At 42.6% G+C, this 21,514-nt stretch overlaps 1 protein-coding gene across 1 annotated transcript in view; it reads right to left on the bottom strand.

The window, feature by feature from the left end:
- The window catches only part of runx1 (RUNX family transcription factor 1), an 83,905-nt gene that overhangs the window by 48,813 nt on the left and 13,578 nt on the right, over positions 1-21,514 (bottom strand).

Here is a 21,514-nt window from a genome sequence, read left to right as displayed (position 1 = left end):
TAGTAAAAAGAGGCATTCACGTACTACATTCTACCATTACAACAATCGTATATTCATTTGTGTATTTTTACTGACTGTTACATGTTTTAACTTTAAAGCTCAACCACACAACAACTCAACTACATGGTTTGCACACTTGCACCCTTTACTGCGTTCAACATGGTGCCACTTAGTGTGCTGGATTACTTTATGGCACAGAGGGGCATTGCTTTACGGCGGGTTGTTGTAAAGCTTTCAGTGTTTCTGCCAGTGGCAGATGGAGGAGGAGGTGAAAGGTTGATGGTCACCAAATGTCATCAACGGTCACCATGGATGACCTTTTACGCCCCCTCCATGATGGTGGATGGGACATGGGTCAAGCTAAAAACAAAAAGTACACGTCAAAGTTTTTTCTCCCTGAGATTGTTTTTGGTTGGGTAGTTCTTATTGTGCTGAACTGTTCATTTTTACGATAAGTTAGGTTTTAATTAGTAATTTCATGCTATAAAAAGGGGGGTGTGACGTCATGATTGACAGCTGTTCTGAGTGAAGTAGACGCGGAGCCGGAGGCTCAGGAATGGTAGAGTAGAGTAGGAACGATAAATTATCGCCTGTCTCTTTAAGACCCCTCCCAAAAAAGCCCAGTCTGGTCTGATTGGCTTGCGAGAATAATTGCAAAACTAGTTCTGAAGTCATGGGTAGAGATACTCATTATATTCTAATGAGCCTGCATGTGACACAGTAAGGGGAGCCACATCTGAGTGGCTTGTTGAATCACATGGTTTCACAGAAAACTGACTGGGTTGTCTTATTCCACAGTTTGTGGGTTGGTAGGCACTCCGGATACCCAAATGTTTGAAAGTGTCCACATCTCTGAGAACCTCACCTGGGCCCTCAACACCTCGACCCCAATTAAGGAGGCTCACCAGCGTCTCTTCTTCCTGAGGAAAGCCCATCTGTTCACTACATCTTCAGGTGTGCATAAGCTATAGGTTATGAACTAAAATACATGCTCGGGCAGGTGTGTGGGCGGGACGATGTCACATTGTTACTTGCGATGACTTCGGCGCAAATTCTGGCTACACATGACGTCAAAAGCACAAGATGGCAGTGCCTGTATTCAGGACATTTTGGCTTCACTTTTCTACAATGGGAGGATGTAGCGATGCATAGTACATCTATATATACAGTCTCTAGGGCTTGAACAATCAGCAAAATTAGTTACTGCAAACTATCGCTTGATCGTTCATGAACCATTGAAAAGTCCAATCCCAGGAGCAGGAATTAAACTTAGTCCCTGATTTCACTGGTAGTTTACTTCCTCAAAGTCTTCTTTGTACACTGGGCAGGTCCCATAATACAGTACCATGACAACCCAGAGTTGAGACCAGGACAAAGAGTTGTAGTCTTACACACTTCTCTGTGCTTCTTTCCGGGCAGTCACCCACTCAAATCCCCATAGTGACTGTGTCTGCCCCACGACCACTGAAACTAATCAAGTCTATGGTTAACAGAAGAGGAGTTATACATGAAAACCTAATTAAAATAAACACCACCACTGCAAAAGTGCAACTAAATCAAAAAATTAAATGTGGGCTCTTAAACATCAGATCTTTATCAACGAAAGCTGGATTGGTAAATGATTTAATATCAGATAATAAGATTGATTTATTTTGTCTCACTGAAACCTGGCTGAGACATGAAGAATATGTCAGTCTAAATGAATCTACTCCACCTGGTCATATTAATACTCACATTCCTCGAGGTACTGGCCGAGGAGGTGGAGTTGGGGCCATATTTGACTCAAACCTCTTGATCAATCCTAAGCCTAAACTAAAATATAACTCTTTTGAAAGCCTTGTTCTTACGCTCTCAAACCCAACATGGAAAACAATAAAGCCAGTTTTATTTGTTACTGTGTACCGCCCTCCTGGTCCGTACTCTGAATTTCTATCTGAATTCTCAGAATTTTTATCAAATTTAGTCCTTAAAACAGATAAAGTAATTATTGTAGGTGACTTTAATATTCATGTGGATGTTGATAGTAACAGCCTTAATAATGCATTTATCTCAATATTAGATTCAATTGGGTTCAGTCAAAATGTACATGAACCAACTCACTGTTTAAACCACACTCTGGACCTTGTTCTGGGATATGGTGTTGAAATTGAAAGTTTATCAGTGTGTCCACATAATCCTCTTTTATCAGACCATTTTTTAATAACTTTTGAAGTCCTGTTACTGGACTACAAGCCAGTAGGCAAAATATCCTACGCTCGATGTTTATCTGAAAGTGCTGTGACTAAATTTAAGGAAGTGATTCCATCAGCACTTGATTCAATACCAGGACTCAATATCAATATAACAGAGGACTCCAATGCTAACTTTAGTCCCTCCCAAATTAATCATCTTGTTGATAGCGCTGCAGCCTCACTGCGAATAACACTCGACTCTGTCGCTCCTCTTAAGAAGAAGATCATAAAACAGAAAAAGAAAGCTCCATGGCTTAATTTACAAATCCGCAAACTAAAACAAAAGTCGAAAAATCTTGAAAGTAAATGGCGTTCCACTAAATTGGAAGAATCTCGTTTAGTCTGGTTAGATCATCTTAAAACGTATAAGAAGGCTCTCCGTAATGCCAGAGCAGCTTATTACTCTTCCTTAATAGAAGAAAATAAGAACAACCCCAGGTTTCTTTTCAGCACTGTAGCCAGGCTGACAGAGAGCCACAGCTCTACAGAGCCTTCTGTTCCTATATCTCTCAGTAGTGACGACTTTATGAGTTTCTTTAACGATAAAATTATAATTATTAGAGACAAAATTAATCTCCTCCTGACCTCAATTGGTAATGACTTAACTTCAACTGTTGGAATTTTAAAAACATCTGTAACTCCTGAAATATATCTAGACTGTTTTACTCCAATCAACCTTAACCAACTAACTTCAACAATCTCATCGTCTAAACCATCAACCTGTCTTTTAGACCCGATTCCAACTAAACTGTTTAAAGAAGTTTTACCCTTAATTAACACTTCGTTATTAAATATGATCAACCTGTCTCTATTATCTGGCTACGTACCAAAATCCTTTAAAGTAGCTGTAATAAAACCACTTCTTAAAAAGCCTGGTCTTGATCCAGAGGTTTTAGCCAACTATAGGCCGATATCTAACCTTCCCTTTCTCGCTAAAATCCTTGAGAAAGCAGTCGCAAAACAGTTGTGTGACTTTTTACATAATAATAGTTTATTTGAGGTTTTTCAATCTGGATTTAGAGTTCATCATAGCACAGAGACGGCACTGGTGAAAGTTACCAATGACCTTCTATTGGCTTCAGACAAAGGACTCGTCTCTGTTCTTGTCTTGTTAGACCTCAGTGCTGCTTTCGACACTGTTGATCATGACATTCTACTACAGAGACTGGAACATTGTGTTGGCATAAAAGGAACCGCACTAAGCTGGTTCAAGTCCTATTTATCTGAGCGATCTCAATTTGTACTTGTTAACGATAAATCCTCCATGACAGCCAAAGTCAGTCTTGGAGTTCCGCAGGGTTCTGTACTTGGACCGATTCTATTCACCTTATATATGCTTCCTTTGGGCAATATTATAAGGAACCACTCTATAAACTTTCATTGTTATGCGGATGATACCCAATTATATCTATCAATTAAACCAGATGAAACCAATCAATTGGCTAAACTTCAAGCATGCCTTAAGGACATAAAAACTTGGATGTCTAGCAACTTTTTGATGTTAAACACAGACAAAACTGAAGTTATTATGCTTGGCCCTAAACGCCTCCGAAACGCATTTTCTAATGACATAGAAGCTCTGGATGGCATTAACTTGGCCTCCAGCACCACTGTAAGGAATCTTGGCGTCATCTTTGATCAAGATCTGTCGTTTAACTCCCACATAAAACAAATCTCAAGGACTGCCTTCTTTCATCTACGTAACATTGCAAAAATAAGACACATCCTGTCTCAAAATGATGCAGAAAAACTAGTCCATGCATTTGTTACTTCAAGGCTGGATTACTGCAACTCATTGTTATCAGGTTGTCCAAAAAAGTCGGTTAAGACTCTTCAGTTGATCCAAAATGCAGCGGCACGTGTATTGACTAGAACAAGGAAATGGGATCATATTACTCCTGTATTAGCTGCTCTGCACTGGCTCCCGGTAAAATACAGAATAGAATTCAAAATCCTTCTCCTGACTTACAAATCAATTAAAGGTCAGGCTCCAGCATATCTTAAAGATCTCATAGTACCTTATAAACCAACTAGAGCATTACGCTCCCAGACTGCAGGGTTACTTGTGGTTCCTAGAGTCTCTAAGAGTACAATGGGAGCCAGAGCCTTCAGCTATCAAGCTCCTCTCCAGTGGAACCAGCTTCCAGTTTGTGTTCGGGAGGCAGACACACTCTCCACATTTAAGAGTAGGCTAAAGACTTTCCTTTTTGATAAAGCTTATAGTTAGGGCTGGCTCAGGTTTGCCCTGGATCAGCCCCTAGTTATGCTGCTATAGGCTTAGACTGCCGGGGGACACCTCCCTGCTCTCTTCCTTCTCTCCCTCTCTCTTCTTCTCCCTCTCTTCTTCTCCCTCTATCTGTATGCATTTATGTAAATGTATGTTACTAACTCATCATCCGGGGTATCATCCCCGGAGTGTCTGTCTCTCATGTGGCAGGTTGCCACTGATAAAGTTTACGTCAGGATCATGAATCGTGACAGCGCCTGCTGACCTGGTCCTGCTGGACACCGGGAAGCCTTTTTGACATTTTCCTGGATTCTTCCAAACTTTCTATTTCTTTTTTTTTTCCAACACAACATAATTTCTGTCAAATGTTGTATTTGTACTATGTTGTTTATCCTGTACACACGACATCTATTGCACGTCTGTCCGTCCTGGGAGAGGGATCCCTCCTCAGTTGCTCTCCCTGAGGTTTCTTCCATTTTTTCCCCTTTAATTTTGGGGTTTCTTTTAGGAAGTTTTTCTTTGTGCGATGCGAGGGTCTAAGGACAGAGGATGTTGTAACCTGTACAGTCTGTAAAGCACACTGAGACAAATGTATAATTTGTGATATTGGGCTATACAAATAAATTTGATTGATTGATTGAGTAACACGTTTGTTACTAACGTGGCCAGCTGTTATAGGACATTTCTGAGCCTCCTTAAGAAAGATGATATTGGGAAACAGGATAATTAGTTGTTACACCAAACAGGAATTCTTTTTCAATAATGTCCCTTTTTCTAAGTGAAAATTCCCATTAGTGCTTGTGTATAGTTTTGTGTGTGTGTGTGTGTGTGTGTGTGTGTGTGTGTGTGTGTGTGTGTGTGTGTGTGTGTGCGTGTGTGTTTGTGTGTGTGTTGAATTATTCAGCCGGCCTCTGCGATGAGAGAAGATGGGCTTATTCTTGCTAAACTAAAAATTGATTTTCTGACACAAGAAATGCAGGAGAGACAGAGAAAGAGAGAGAGAAAGAGGGAGAGAGAGAGAAAGAGAGGGAGAGAGAGAAAAAGAGAGAGAGAGAGAGAGAGAGAGAGAGAGAGGGGGAGAGAGAGAGGGAGTGTGAGTGGGAGAGAGAGAGACAGAGAGATAGAGATAGAGAGACCAACCTATTCAATCATGCACACAGTCAAAGTTAGTTAAATGTTCATTCTTTCAACATAGAAATGTAGAAATGGAAATAGACAGAGCAAAGTGAGACGGTATTTCTGAGGGAGAGAGACAGCATGACAGATAGAGAGAGCAAGATAGAAGTGCCTCAGGCTGTGTTTAGTGCAGTTTGAATGGCTGAGCAGGTGCATTAGAGCAGAAACCTTTAACTCTCTCTCACACACACACACACACACACACACACACACACACACAGTGACGGCTGGACAGTGAACATGGACCTCACAACTGATCAGAAATCACAAAGAGATGGATGATCTCCTGAGAGACGCCTCACACTCATGCAGGTTGCGTGGACTGATCAAAGTGAAGATTTCAAAAACCCTGCTGGAGATTTGTCACAGACAGTAAATATACTGTTGTTACAGTGATGTAAGAAGCCAACACAAATAGAAAGATTTACGATTACCTGGAGAGTAAATCTCTGGGAACCATCGTGGTGGAGAGGTTTGTGTGTCCCTATGAACCTGAGAACTGTGTTGTCTGGAGCCTAGTGCTCCTGGTAGGGTCTCCCAAGGCAAATTGGTCTCAGGTGAGGGGCCAGACTAAGAATGGTTCAAAAACGACTTCATGAAAGAAAGGGAAAGGAAAGGAGAGACCCTGCCCGGAGGAAGCCCGGGGCCCCCGTCTGGAGCCAGGCCCAGAGGGAGGGCCCGACAGCGAGCGCCTGGTGGCCGGATTTGCCACGGAGCCTGGTCGGGCACAGCCCGAAGAAGCTACGTGGTGCCTCCCATCCATCCATCCTGTGGGCCCACCACTCATGGGAAAAACCGCTGGGGTCGGGTGCGCTGTCACATGGGTGGCAGTGATGGTCAGGGACCTCGACAGACCAGACCCGGGCAGCAGAGGCTGGCTCTGGGGACGTGGAACGTCACCTCTCTGTGGGGGAAGGAGCCGGAACTAGTGCGGGAGGTGGATCGCTACCAGTTGGATCTGGTGGGGCTTACCTCCATGCACAGTCTTGGCTCTGGAACCGTACTCCTGGATAGGGGTTGGACTCTATTCTTCTCCGGAGTTGCCCAAGGTGTGAGGCGTCGGGCCGGGGTGGGGATACTCACTAGCCCCCGGCTGAGTGCCGCTACGTTGGAGTTTATCCCGGTGGACGAGAGGGTCGCCTCCCTACGCCTTCGGGTTATGGGGGGGAAAACTCTGACTGTTGTTTGTGCCTATGCCCCAAACCGCAGTTCTGAGTATTCGGCCTTCTTGGAGACCCTGAATGGAGCCCTGCAGGGGGCTCCAGTAGGGGACTCCGTAGTCTTGCTGGGAGACTTCAACGCACACGTGGGAAACGATGGAGACACCTGGAGAGGCGTGATTGGGAGGAAGGGCCTCCCTGATCTAAACCCGAACGGTCGTTTGTTGTTGGACTTCTGTGCTAGCCATGGAATGGCCATAACAAACACCATGTTCGAACATAAGGATGCTCATAAGTGCACGTGGTACCAGAGCACCCTAGGCCAAAGGTCAATGATCGATTTCGTAATCGTATCATCTGACCTGAGGCCGCATGTTTTGGACACTCAGGTGAAGAGATGGACGGAGCTGTCGACTGATCACCATCTGGTGGTGAGTTGGATCAAGGGGTGGGGGAAGACTCTGGACAGACCTGGTAAACCCAAACGGGTAGTGCGGGTGAACTGGGAATGTCTGGAGGAAGCCCCTGTCCTGGGGATCTTTAACTCACACCTCCGGCGGAGCTTTTCAGCTATCCCTGTGGAGGTTGGGGGCATTGAACCTGAGTGGGCGATGTTCAAAACCTCTATTGCTGAAGCTGCGGTGATGAGCTGTGGTCTCAAGGTCTTAGGTACCTCAAGGGGCAGTAACCCTCGAACACCGTGGTGGACCCCGGTGGTCAGGGAAGCCGTCCGACTGAAGAAGGAGTCCTTCCGGGTTATGTTATCCGGGAGGACTCCGGAAACAGTTGCAGGGTATCGAAGGACTAGAAGGGCGGCAGCTTCTGCCGTGTCAGAGGCAAAGCAGCGGGTGTGGGAGAAGTTCGGAGAAGCTATGGAGAAGGACTTTCGGTCGGCACCAAGGTGCTTCTGGAAAACCATCCGGCACCTCAGGAGGGGGAAGCGTGGAACCATCCAAGCTGTGTACAGCAAGGGTGGGACCCTGCTGACTTCAACTGAGAAGGTTATCGGCCGGTGGAAGGAGCACTTTGAGGAACTCCTGAATCCGACTAACACGCCCTCTATGGTTGAGGCAGAGTTGGAAGCTGATGGGGGATTCATCGTAAATTTCCCTGATGGAAGTCACTGAGGTAGTCAAACAACTTCACAGTGGCAAAGCCGCAGGGGTTGATGAGATCCGTCCAGAAATGCTGAAGGCTTTGGGTGTTGAGGGGCTGTCTTGGTTGACACGCCTCGTCAACATTGCGTGGAAGTCTGGGACAGTGCCTAGGGGTTGGCAGACCGGGGTGGTGGTTCCCCTATTTAAAAAGGGGGACCAGAGAGTGTGTGCCAACTACAGGGGTATCACACTTCTCAGCCTCCCTGGTAAAGTCTACTCCAAGGTACTGGAAAGGAGGGTTCGGCCGGTAGTCGAACCTCTGATTGAAGAGGAACAATGCGGATTCCGTCCTGGTCGTGGAACAACGGACCAACTCTTCACTCTCGCAAGGATCCTGGAGGGGGCCTGGGAGTACGCCCATCCGGTCTACATGTGTTTTGTGGATCTGGAGAAGGCGTATGACCGGGTCCCCCGGGTGATACTGTGGGAGGTGCTGCGGGAGTATGGGGTGAGGGGGTCACTTTTGAGGGCCATCCAATCCCTGTACGCCCAAAGCGAGAGTTGTGTCCGGATACTCGGCAGTAAGTCGGACTCGTTTCCCGTGAATGTTGGCCTCCGCCAAGGCTGCGCTTTATCACCAATCCTGTTTGTGATTTTCATGGATAGGATATCGAGGCGTAGTCGTGGAGGAGAGGGGTTGCAGTTCGGTGACCTGAGGATCTCATCGCTGCTCTTTGCAGATGATGTGGTCCTTATGGCATCATCGGTCTGTGACCTTCAACAGTCACTGGATCGGTTCGCAGCCGAGTGTGAAGCGGTTGGGATGAGGATCAGCACCTCCAAATCTGGGGCCGTGGCTCTCAGCAGGAAACCGGTGGATTGCCTACTCCGGGTAGGGAATGAGCCATTACCCCAAGTGAAGGAGTTCAAGTACCTCGGGGTCTTGTTCGCGAGTGAGGGGACAATGGAGCGAGAGATTGGCCGGAGAATCGGAGCAGCGGGGGCGGTATTACAGTCACTTTACCGCACCGTTGTGATGAAAAGAGAGCTGAGCCAGAAGGCAAAGCTCTCAATCTACCGGTCGATCTTCGTTCCTACCCTCACCTATGGTCATGAAGGCTGGGTCATGACCGAAAGAACGAGATCACGGGTACAAGAGGCCGAAATGGGTTTTCTCAGACGGGTGGCTGGCGTCTCCCTTAGAGATAGGGTGAGAAGCTCAGCCATCCGTGAGAGACTCGGAGTAGAGCCGCTGCTCCTTTACGTTCAAAGGAGCCAGTTGAGGTGGTTCGGGCATCTAGTAAGGATGCCACCTGGGCGCCTCCCTAGGGAGGTGTTCCAGGCACGTCCAGCTGGGAGGAGACCCCGGGGAAGACCCAAGACTCGGTGGAGAGATTATATCTCCTCACTGGCCTGGGAACGCCTCAGGATCCCCCAGTCGGAGCTGAAGGATGTGGCCCGGAGAAGGGAAGATTGGGGTTCCTTACTGGAGCTGCTGCCCTCGCGACCCGATCCCGGATAAGCGGTAGACGATGGATGGATGGATGGATGGAGAGTAAATCAGACTGTAGCTACATGTGATGTGACAACAGTCCATCCAGGGCAGTAGACATAAAGCACTTTCAGAATAAGAGTCTACAGTCCAGCTGGCATCTTTGTGAGACTGTACTTAGACACAGTGGTGCTTTTAGCTTTATGCTAACATGCTTATGGTATACTATTAACCATGTTTACCACCTTAGCTTAGTGTGTGCTAACATTAGCTATCAATAAACAAAGAGTACAGATTAGGCTGAATGAAATGTAGTCATAAACCAAAGTATTGGATAGATTAAAGTTTTTGAAAGTGTAACATTATTATAGAGCCACACACTCTGCAAAGGGAGTAGTCCGGGATGGATGGGTTTGTTTCCTACCAACAGTCAACCTCAGTTTCTTTTACCACGACGAATGTGGTCAAAGGACCCTTAACCGAAGATCCGACGCCCGCCGGAGGGTCCGGACGACATACTGTCTTTCAGAGGCTGTAGTGTAAATAATAGCCAGTTATTTGTAGTCTCATAAAATAGTCTCACAAAATATACTAGACGATGAATTAGGAAATCTGATTAATAATCAAATGAATGAATAACGATAAACACAATGACCATATCAATAGCTAGTAAAGGTTGAAGGATTATTTGATAGTAGAGGTTGGCAATACTGTTATACAACAGTAAACAAACCGGCATGTATATTCCAAAAAGCATTTATTAATAAGGTAATAATAAATGTCAAAACACACAATATCTAATATTAAGCAATTAAAAAGGAATATGTACACAAATGTGTGTGTGTGAGTTTGTGGAAGGGTGAGAGAGTGTCTATTTGTGGAAGAGAGAGAGAATGTGTGTGTGTGTGTGTGTGTGTGTGTGTGTGTGTGTGTGTGGAAGAGACAGAGTTTGTGTTGGTGCGTGTGTGTGTGTAAGAGAGAGAGTGTGTGTGTGTGCGTCTGGGTGCGTGATCTGTCGGGTGCGCTGAAAAGAATGTGTGTGCGGTCTCCATGTGCTCTGCGTACACGTGCACAAACGTGTGTAGAACAAAGGGCACATGTGAAGCGGGAGCTTTGAGTCCTTATCTGTGTGCGTCACTGTGTTTAAAAGCACTCCAAGATTATTGTGAGATGGTAACGTGTATGATAATGGTTCCGGGTTAAGAAACAACCTAATGTTACGCATTAGCTCAATACAGCAGATTACACAATACAGCTCAGTGAAATGAAAACAAATCAACATACGTACATACATTTACAACAGTATTGAATTTCTTACTTAGCCGTGTTAAGTTAATGTATATTAAATAATATACTATGCGGTTCAGTCCATGATTTCGAAGGCTACATTTATCAGCTGATTTTTTACACCTATGTGCGAAAGATGATTGCAGGTTGCAGGTATGCAAGTGAGGGAAGGTCTTGACACAATGGATAATGGGTCCAATAGCTCAATCTATATACTATGAGGGTCCCAACACTGGTATCATATGAAACTAGAAACTAGAAAACCTAAGGAATCCATTGGTCCCCACCATGTTATGCTATCAGGAATGAGGCTAAACAACACTCCAAATATAGGCAAAAAAAAAAGACTTAAAAGACTACCGCCCAGTTGCACTCACCTCCATCATTATGAAGTGCTTTGAGCGGCTAATCAAAACCTTCATCACCTCCTCCCTCCCTGACTCACTGGACCTGCTGCAGTTTGCTTACAGAGAAAACAGGTCCACAGACGACGGCGTCACCCTCACCCTCCACACAGCTTCTACAGGTGCACCATCCAGAGTGTCCTAACTGGCTGCATCACGGCCTGGTATGGCAGCTGCACCGCCCTCAACCGTAAGACTCTACAGAGGGTGGTGAACACTGCTCACACAGGCACACAGGATCATTAAAGACCCCCGTCACTCCAGCAACAAACTGATCTGTCTGTTGCCGTCTGGCAGACGGCACCGCAGCATCCAGTCACACACCACCAGACTCAGGGACAGTTTTATCCCACAGGCTGTTGAACTCCTGAGCTCAGTGAAGTGTCACTACTTACATATGTTTACAGTACACACACCTGTTTATTCCACATATCTACATATTTATATATTATTGCAGTATACAGTATTTATTCTAATGTACAGTATTTGATTTTACATTCTGTTTCATCATATTCTATTATTTGTATATATATATATATATATATATATATATATATATATATATATATATATATATATATATTTATATATTTTTCTTATTATTTCTGAAAATAACTTTTACTTGCATCGTCTCTTGCTCTGTTTTATTTTTATGAGGTCAAGTGAACTACTGGATTTCTCTGGAATAAAAGGAATACATTCTGTTGCAATGAACACTATAAAAGGGGACCGGGATCAATAGATATTAATAATAAAGTGAGTGTACATGTCATTTACTATCTCAAACAATTGGATTGAGTGTTACGTTACTCTTCAATTAAGTATTTATTTCAACTACTTCAAGCAGTTATGTTAATCCGAACAATAATCCTTTAGATTTAGTTGCAGATCAGCTACAGTTTTCTGATACATTTATCCACCTATTCCATACTTGGGGGGGGGGGGGTTAGTTTGTCATAGAAAGAGGCAAGAAGGGATGAGACAATCTCGTTGCACTCATTTGTACATATGAAAATTGACGGAGCGAGAGAGGAGTTCAAATCCTGCCCACTTTCTCACCTCCACACACCTGGCCAATCACTGTGTGTCTGCTATGGAAAAGCATATTGTTGGACGCCTGCCTTGGGGACGAGTTGAGTTCTTGGAACTAAATCTGAGCAGGTGATACTAAGTCCAGGTACTTTTGGGTGATGGAGACACAGCAAACATGCCAATTAATAAAGCAGGACATGTGTTTAGTTAAGGACTGTAGGGGAAGGTGTGGGTGGGGACCTTCCATTATTTAATGACTTTTTAAAGTAATTATGTGGAAATGTCAAAGAAAACCTATATTAGTACCACTTCCTTTGTCTCCCACAACCTCACCGGCCTACTTAACAGCACAAGTGACAATGTTTATAAAAGTTCTAATTAAAATCCTGATTTTGGGGAAATATTGGTCTATTTCCAGGAAAATTCTTACTTCACAACTGCTAACTTTGGTTTATCATGACACTGTTTAAACAGGCACACACTGTAGATACATACACCTCAATACAGCAGTCACTAAAGACAGCCACAAGAATCAATGACCAAGATCATTTCTGACAGTTAGAGAAGGAGATTTACAATCAACTACCGGTAATTAACCATTCACACCCCTCAGGCTTTGGTTACTTTATGCCTTTTGTAGGGTGTGTGTGTGTGTGTGTGTGTGTGTGTGTGTGTGTGTGTGTGTGTGTGTGTGTGTATGTGTGTGTTTGCATGCTAAGTAACCTTGAAACTTACGAAAAACAGAAATAGATCATCAAAGTGGAAGGAACCAGCGGAATCAGCCAATCAGACACACTAAATCCAACCACACGGGGACACACAAAGTCCCAAACGAGCCAATGAATAAATCAGAAGGCTTAGTAGCCGGGTGGAATTTACGATACAGAATAGAAGGGCGCTAATGGGTACGGCCCACACATACACACACATTAAGACAACACTTTGCATTCACTTGTTAACCACAATGTGGGGACAAATGGGGATGGAAGGAAGAAAGGGGGTGAGGAAGAGTGAGAAAAAGGGTGAGGCAACTCTTTGCATGACTTCTTCGTTAACCACAGGACTGAAGGGACCTCGCCTCGCCTCACACAGGACACTTGTCCCACCAGACTTTACAGACATGCACCCGCCATCTCTCCCATTAAGGCTGAGGGGAACCAGTGCGGTTTAGAGGAAAACGCGTCGGGAACATTGAAAGAACTTTGGATGATCAGAGGCTCCATCGATTGTCAGATGGCTGTTTGCTGTTGGCGGTTTCATGAAACTTCGGAGGAGGTTAGAGTCAGCGGGGAAGTGTAGCGAAGCAAAGAGCGCGACTGAAAAAAGAGATGGGTGACGACATATTTTAAAACCAACAATGCTAACAATTGTTGCTTTCTACCCTTGTAACACACACACGCACACACGCACACACGCTCACACGCACACACAACTGTAGATGTGCAGGGCTGGTGAGCTTGGATTGGGTGCACACTGTGGTATGGTTGAGCTTTACCATTAATATGGGTCTGTGGCCTAACTGGTGGTACCCCTCACAACTCTCTCTCTCACACACTCTCTCTCACACACACACACACACACACACACACACACACACACACACACACACACACACACACACACATTAGAACCAAAATCAGAATAAGTTTTATTGCCAAGTCCGTTATTCACTTGGTGTTTGGTGCATACAATAACTGTAAAAGGAAATAAAAATGCAGGTAAAGTACTGAAAAATATTTTAAATATAGAATCGAAAAGTTACAATATAATGAATTGAAATACTGTAAAACTATAACAAATAAATACAGTATAACTGTTTCTCATTGAAAAGGTAATTGCATTACTTTACTTTATCAGTCTGTAAATGTGAGTACACACTAGGTTTCCCTGAGTTTTGCCTCTCAGGCGACATGCAGCCTGCGTCACCTTGTTGCCAGAGGTTGATGTGTCTGTATGCAGTGTGACAGGAAGACTACAGGTACTACTGAGGGCTGAAATACACAACTCCACCCTCTCTGCATCATTTTGAGTAGAAAAACAAATAAAACATTCAATTGATAAAGCTCTCTGCTCTTTGTGGTGAAGATACAACTAGAAGTGCCTTACAGTAAAATAACACACCTGTGTTTTTGTTTTTTAAACTACCATTTTTACAGAGAGCATAATTATTAAATCTACATATGTATATATATATATGGTTACACATGGTCTGACACAGCTTTTAAGACACCTTAAGATCTCTGCTGCTGCTACACCCTGAAGACACGATCCCACCTGAGAGGAAGACTGTCATTATCTTAACATTACATGTGACAGCTGAGAAACGGAAGAGACTCCAGACTAAACCCGCTTACAGCATCCACTGTGGAGAGGTCAAAGGTCATTGGGCAGGAGTCACTGGAGACTGGACAAAATTTAAATCAAGGAAAACTCTTCCCAAAGAAACGTGTGAAACTGTATCCTTGGAATCATACAAGACACCAGTGCAAACGCTATCCAGCACACGCTGATATTACAACGTTGAAGAGATTAAGCAGGCGGTCGGAAGGAAGTGAGAGAGGGCCGCAGAGAGGGAGGAGACGGAGGAGGAGAGATGAAAAAGAGGAGAGGAAATGAAGGGATCTTTATTGGAGCTCCGTCTTCCTGCTGCAGCTGATGGAGGAGGACAGGAGGAGAGAAACACTGTAAAAAGTTACGCTAAGCTCTTACCCAAAGAATGCACTCTAAAACGTGACATGGGGTAAGTACTGTTTTCTGATTCTACCACACAATCTCCAGAGCAGCTTCAGGGCTAACCCTATTCTCCAGGTGTGTGGAACTCTTCCAAAAGATAGAAACTCAAACCTGATATTACACTGATTCCAACATATTGTAATAGATTTGACTTCATTCAAGACCAAACCAGCAATGAATGTATCTCCTCACAAGTACTGTGTGTGTAGCACGGCCTGATGTATCTTACAGCTCCCTCGTTGTTCAGTGATCCACACTGTAGCACTGGGTGATATGATCCTTCATTACCATGAACACACACACTCTACTTTTCTATTTTCACTCAGGACCACACACAGCGTCCTGCTGACACAAACACTCACTACAGCACCCAATGTGGATTCATCCCCCGCTGAAAATAGTCCCCCGGTTTGAGCAATGATTGATAAAAACTACTTTAGGGTTAGACTGACATCCGTCATGATGACATATTTAGATCTCAGGAATCAAGGATCTTAGAATTGCTTTATTTTCTTGCTCGTGCCTTGATATAAATGATATTCACCAAACAGTGTCATAAACCAAACTGGAAGATGTGGGAATCCATGATAAAACCACCAGCTGAGTGTTGACATTTTTTGCAGGGGGAGGTGCAGAGATCAAACAGCAGAGCCCGGCTGTGTGATGTGTGGCCAGAACGCCACATGGGAGCCACTGTGTGTGTGTGTGTGTGTGTGTGTGTGTGTGTGTGTGTGTGTGTGTGTGTGTGTGTGTGTATGTACATGTGTGTGGAATAAGGGAGAAGATAGATATATAAAAAGGCATTCTGTGCTTATTCCCAGGCTTCAAAATGAGAGCCAGAGATCACAGCTGTACAAATGAGAGAGAGAGAGAGAGAGAGAGAGAGAGAGAGAGAGAGAGAGAGAGAGAGAGAGAGAGAGAGAGAGAGAGAGAGAGAGAGAGAGAGAATATTACAAGACCAATAGAAAGAATGAAAGAAAGACTTTATGGGGCTCTCTATTGTTGTGTATCCCCATGGTTGTTATGTGTGTGTGGCTCCAAAGTGCTGAGGGTGACTTTGGTGAGAGACTATTTTGATCTTTCCTCATGCACAACATTTGCACTTGTACTTACGAACCAACATCTGATGAGTTTTCCTATTTGACAGCCACATGAAAAAATGTTCAGACAAGATAACTAGCAACCTATTGCCATGAATTATACATATTCATGGTCCCCAGAGGATGAACACGTTTTATTCGAATGACCTTTCGTTTTTGACTTGCGATAAAAACTTTTTGGGAATTCTTAGTAAGGCTGGTAAGGCTCCAAGCAGGGCCCAAATTGTGGGGGAATGGTGGAACTAACTACCCAGGGCCCTAACATGTGACACCTGCAATTAAAGGTGCAATGTGTAGTCACCTGCAACAAAGAAATACGGAGCAGCATTTCACCTCTAGTACTGGGTCCATAGTGTATTGTATTCTACAGCTATATCTCTCTCTTTTAGTGTTGATATATTTAGTGTGTATTTTTTAGTCATGTGTAACACCTGTATGTCTGCCGGTGGTGGTAACGAGGGCAGGGTGCGAGTTCTTTCTGCAACTTTGGATTTAAACTATCAAGGGAACACTATTGGGGGAAGGACTATTATTCCTCCTCCCATTTCCCTTACATATCACTCTTACGCACATTTCTATATTGTTAACTTGTGCATCACATGTGAGATGATCTCTAGCTGTTGCTGACTTCCGCATCCCTGAGGTCCCCTACGCCAGGCCGGACCTGCTCGCATCCCCAGCGCTCGGCCATGTCTGTCTATAATAGGCATCTTTAATTGGCCAGGGATTCATTTCTGCTGACACGGATATATCTGTAATGTAATGTACAAATGTAATCTGTGGGGTTTTCCATATTGAGTTTCTGGTACTTTTCCACTCTGGCCTCATCCAGAGTGGAAAAAGATTCTGATTCTGATCATTTTCTGATTACAAGTTAGAACAGACACAATCTCTATTTTAACACTAAATATGGATACAATCAATATGCTGAATACTTGTGATTACCTTATTATTATTATTATTATTATTATTATTATTATTATTATTATTATTATTATTATTATTATTATATTATTATTTTATAACAGAGCATTTACTGGAGGAAGCGGGTATCCCATGCCGGAGTTCTAGTCAGACTGAGGAATGTGAAAACCAGCCTCCTCTACCGGGTATTCTTCTTCTCGACAATGTTTAGTCACCTTTCCACCATGGATATAAGGCACCCCACCCTTTCGGCAAGTTAGACTACATATCTCTTCTCCTTCTGCCCGCTAATAGGCAGAAACTCAAATGCTGCTCGACTGAACAGTCAGACTCTGCTTCCTGCCATTGCTTTGGCATCACGGAGTGGTGTGTGTTTGAGGATGATGACATAAACACACACACACACACACACACACACACACACACACACACACACACACACACGGACACGGTCATTTGCGACCTTGGCAAATGCATCGATGACATCATGCCACGGATTACTGTACGGACATTTCCCAACTCAGAAGCCCTAGATAAAAATTGAAAATTATAAAGCACGGGCTATGGCACATTAGCTTCTGCAAGGTTTTTGTCCAATCGCTGTAACTAGAGTTAACAGAGCTTTTAACTACTGGAACAGTAGTTAAAAGCTCTGTTTATTTTTCCCTTAGACAGGATTAGGGTTAGGGATATGACTTTCCAATCACAGTTTTGTTTTTACTTCTTTTAAACCCCACAGAAAAAATAAGGAAAGTGTGAAAATATACGAAAAATATTTTTTTAACCTTGAATACCTTCACTAGCTAATGACAAATGATAAAGTGATGCTTCAGATCTGTCAGCTCTGCTCAGCAGTGTGAACACTGTGACCAGTTGACAAATAAGTGCCCTACACAGTGAACTGAAGGGAGGAGAAGGAGGGGTTTCTGGTAAAACAACACTACTAATTTCTTATAAGTCCTTCCTTTTTCTCTATTATCTACTCTACCCCTTTTTCCATTCTGTCCTCACTGACTTCCCAACATCAGAAACATGCTGGAAAACACATCTCTATCTTCCCGTAAAAAAAATGTGTGGGTGTGGGAATGAAGCAGGCCTGAAGTATCCCAGTACATCGTTTCAGTTTTAAAGAGCAGGTTGCTTACTGAATTTACATTTTAGGGTTTATGTAAATGATCATTTGCATGTATTTCAGCTGAGGTGGAAGATGGTAGAGGATGAAGCCAACTTTTTTTCCCTTTTTGTTTTTTTACATAGTCCAGGATAACAACAAACTAAATGCTAATTCATTGATTCATTTGGTTTCAGTCTTTAGTCATTGATTGAGTGATTTAATTTATTCGATCATTAAAAAAATTATAATGTATGTTTGTAAGCATATGTAAGCCCGAAGGAAATGGGTCCTCCAGTATAACACTGAACACACCACAAGACAGACAGACAGACAGACAGACAGACAGACAGACAGACAGACAGACACACACACAGTGAGTCTCTCTTGTGGTTTTTTATTGTAAACTCTGCTGGGTTTGTGGCTTTTTCTAAGTGTGTGTGTGTGTGTGTGTGTGTGTATGCGTATGCATGTGTGTAGGTGTGTGTGCATGAGACAGAGAGAGTTGGTGTGTGCGGTTTACCAGCATGGCTAACCATTATACTGTAAATGTAAAACTGGATGCCACACACACTGATCCGCTCTTTCTCTCGTTTCAGTCATTTTTTAAAGTTTCTACATTCAAGTTGTACAAAGACAAATATTTGTTTTGAAAAGCCGCTCTATCGTTTTACATAATGATGCAAACAGTTAATAACTAAGTATGTGCATCAATGTTCAAAACAAACACATGTACATGTACTGTAGATTTACTTCCTACAAGTTAACAGCAACTGTATTGTTCTACAGTGTGTGTGTGTGTGTGTGTGTGTGTTGAATGCGAGGCCTTGTCTTTCTAACGGTCGCTCTGCCACACACATCCTCCTCGCTTCCTTCTTCCTTCACTATCTCCTCTGTCTGTTACAGCTTACACACGCTTACACACACACACACACACACACACGGCCAACAGACATTTTGTAACAGTGGGACAGCCTCTGTGTTCTTTAAAGGAACATTTCCTGCAGCTTACACTGTAAGTGTGAAGTGTCGTCACTTCGTTCATTTTCATAATAAAATTGCATTGAAAATAATTGTTATTTTATTTATTATTTGCCGATCTCAACGTGGTTTTGTTTGTTGTCTCATGATTATTAGAAAAGAGGATTAGACCGAATATGTGAAACATAAACTGTTTACATAATAATCTGTGTCACTCAGCAGGTGTTCAGAAGCTGCTGCTGCGTACTGCCCCTTTAATAATGTGACAGTAGAACCTCATGTCAGCGCAGACATTAAGCGTCTGTTGCTTCACTTCATTAAAGGCTGATGATAATAAAAGAGTACTTATTTAAGAAGCTGTACATCATAAGAAATAAAGCTCATTTAATACAAATCATACTTACATTTTACAAATACAACAAATCAAAATTCTACTGAAGTACATAACTATTATCAGTAAAAAGTGAAATGACCCCTGTTGCTGACATGTTGTAATACAATGCATTAATTAATATTATTAATAGTGAAGCATTAATGTTAGAGTGGCATGTTTACTTTATATACAATGTATTATATATATTTATATATTAATGGGAGAGAGAAGAAGAAGAAACTAAGTTACTGATACACAAAGTATTCATTCAGACCTTGCTTTTTTTGTGAAATATTAAATAATATTATAACAGTTATTTACTACGTGATGAGTTAAGAAGCTACAACAGATACTTCTCTCTGGAATGTAGTGAGGATGGAAATATTAAGTAAAGTACAAGAACTGTACGAGCACTACCACTGATACTACAGTATATATAGTACCAAAGCATTATTCATTTTAGAAGGAAAAGACACAATATTATTCCTAATGCATGAAAACTCAAAGCCAAGACATTAATACTTGTAATGATATAAATCTAGTCTTCAAAAAGACAGAATAATCTGTTTTTATTTAGTTTATTCTATTATTAACATTATTAACATTATTAATATTATTAATATTATTAATGTTATTAATATTATTATAGTGGCTATTCTGTTTCCACTGCACAGTTTTTAACACTTCTTTGTCCTTTCTTGTGGATCCAGTTGTTTGAAAATTAATATCCTACCAAAACACAATGTCGGACTCAAAGGTGTGTGTGAAAGTGTGAAAATAGAAGATAGTCAATGAAAGTGATAAAGGCTTCTCTTAAAAAGATAATTGTTACTTAAATATACAATTTTATTTTTTATTTTTTAAATCTATTTATTTTCTTTCTTTGCTATTTTCTAAAGTTATTTTTTGATAGCATTATCATTAACACCATTTCTACTCTATTCTGTTCTAATATTAGCTCAATAGGATTTGTAGCTTTTGTCTGACATTTCATTTAATTTAATTTATAATTTTATCACCTTGTTATTTTTTCTGATATTTTCTATCCTAAATAATGAATCTATCAGAAAAGAACATCATAAAGAAAATATAAGCTCCATCTATGAGAGCCTGATGTGTGACTGGACTGCTGCTCTGTGTGAACTCCTTAGTGTTTGATACTGTGAAAAGTGATGAATGTAAGAAAGCTCAAATATTGTTGTCGTGTGAGAATATGCGTGTGTTTGTGTGTGTGTGTGTGGCTACACACTCAGAGTCAGCATCACCACTTTTAAAATCAGCCCGAAGCAGACCTGTGGAGTTTCCTCTGTTACACTTTGCCGTCTCCTGATAACACTCTGTTTCTGTCTTTGTGACACGCTGTGCAGGTGGAGCTGCCAGATAACCAGAATCAGCGTTGGACAGGCGAAGTGGCAATGGAGGGTGAACAATGTTGATAAGTGGAAAGTAGCTGATGTAGCATGCAACATGATGGGTTCAGGCGTAACCAGAGGCGTAAATTACAGAAAAGGAGTGCAGAAAATGCAGCAAAACAGCTCGGAAGCAGTTTGATATATGAACAGAGGGACGGGAACAATGAAAATCCAACACTCGGGTGATGGAAATTCATAAAAAACAAGTTGGAGTGGCTCTCGTCTTCAGCCAAACATCTGAGATATATGGAGCGGGAAATGAGCGATGGAGGAAATAAACCGAAAAGGCGACTCCTGAAGCTTACAAGAAGTTACATTAATGAAGAAAAATAAATATATTTCCAGTTCTTTACATGTAACTATGAAACTTCCACAGATCCAGGGCCAGCCAGTCTCTCATTCCTTTATACTTTCATTTTAGTCACCACTTTGATCCTCTGAATTAAATTGAACAAGTCTAAATCTAATCAAGCTAATGTTCATGTGAGTGTTAAACTGATAAATCAGAGCAGATAATCTCAACAAGGGAGAAACGACAGTACATGCACACACACACACACGAGATGGAGATAAAGATAAAGAGTGTGTGTTCAGCAGATTTGATGTTATAGAAGTGATGATTGGAGGAGAGTTAAGTGATGATATAGCCACTAACCAACAACCAATAGGATCGCAGGAGGTGGAAACCAACCGGAGATGAGAGTCACATAGATTCTTAACCACCGATGGCTAACCACATGTGGTTTAATCATCTGAAGGAGACCAACTCCACAG

The sequence above is a fragment of the Cottoperca gobio genome, chromosome 2 (assembly GCF_900634415.1).
Source record: "Cottoperca gobio chromosome 2, fCotGob3.1, whole genome shotgun sequence".
Classification (NCBI taxonomy): domain Eukaryota; kingdom Metazoa; phylum Chordata; class Actinopteri; order Perciformes; family Bovichtidae; genus Cottoperca; species Cottoperca gobio.
This window is presented reverse-complemented; position numbering and strand designations above follow the sequence as displayed.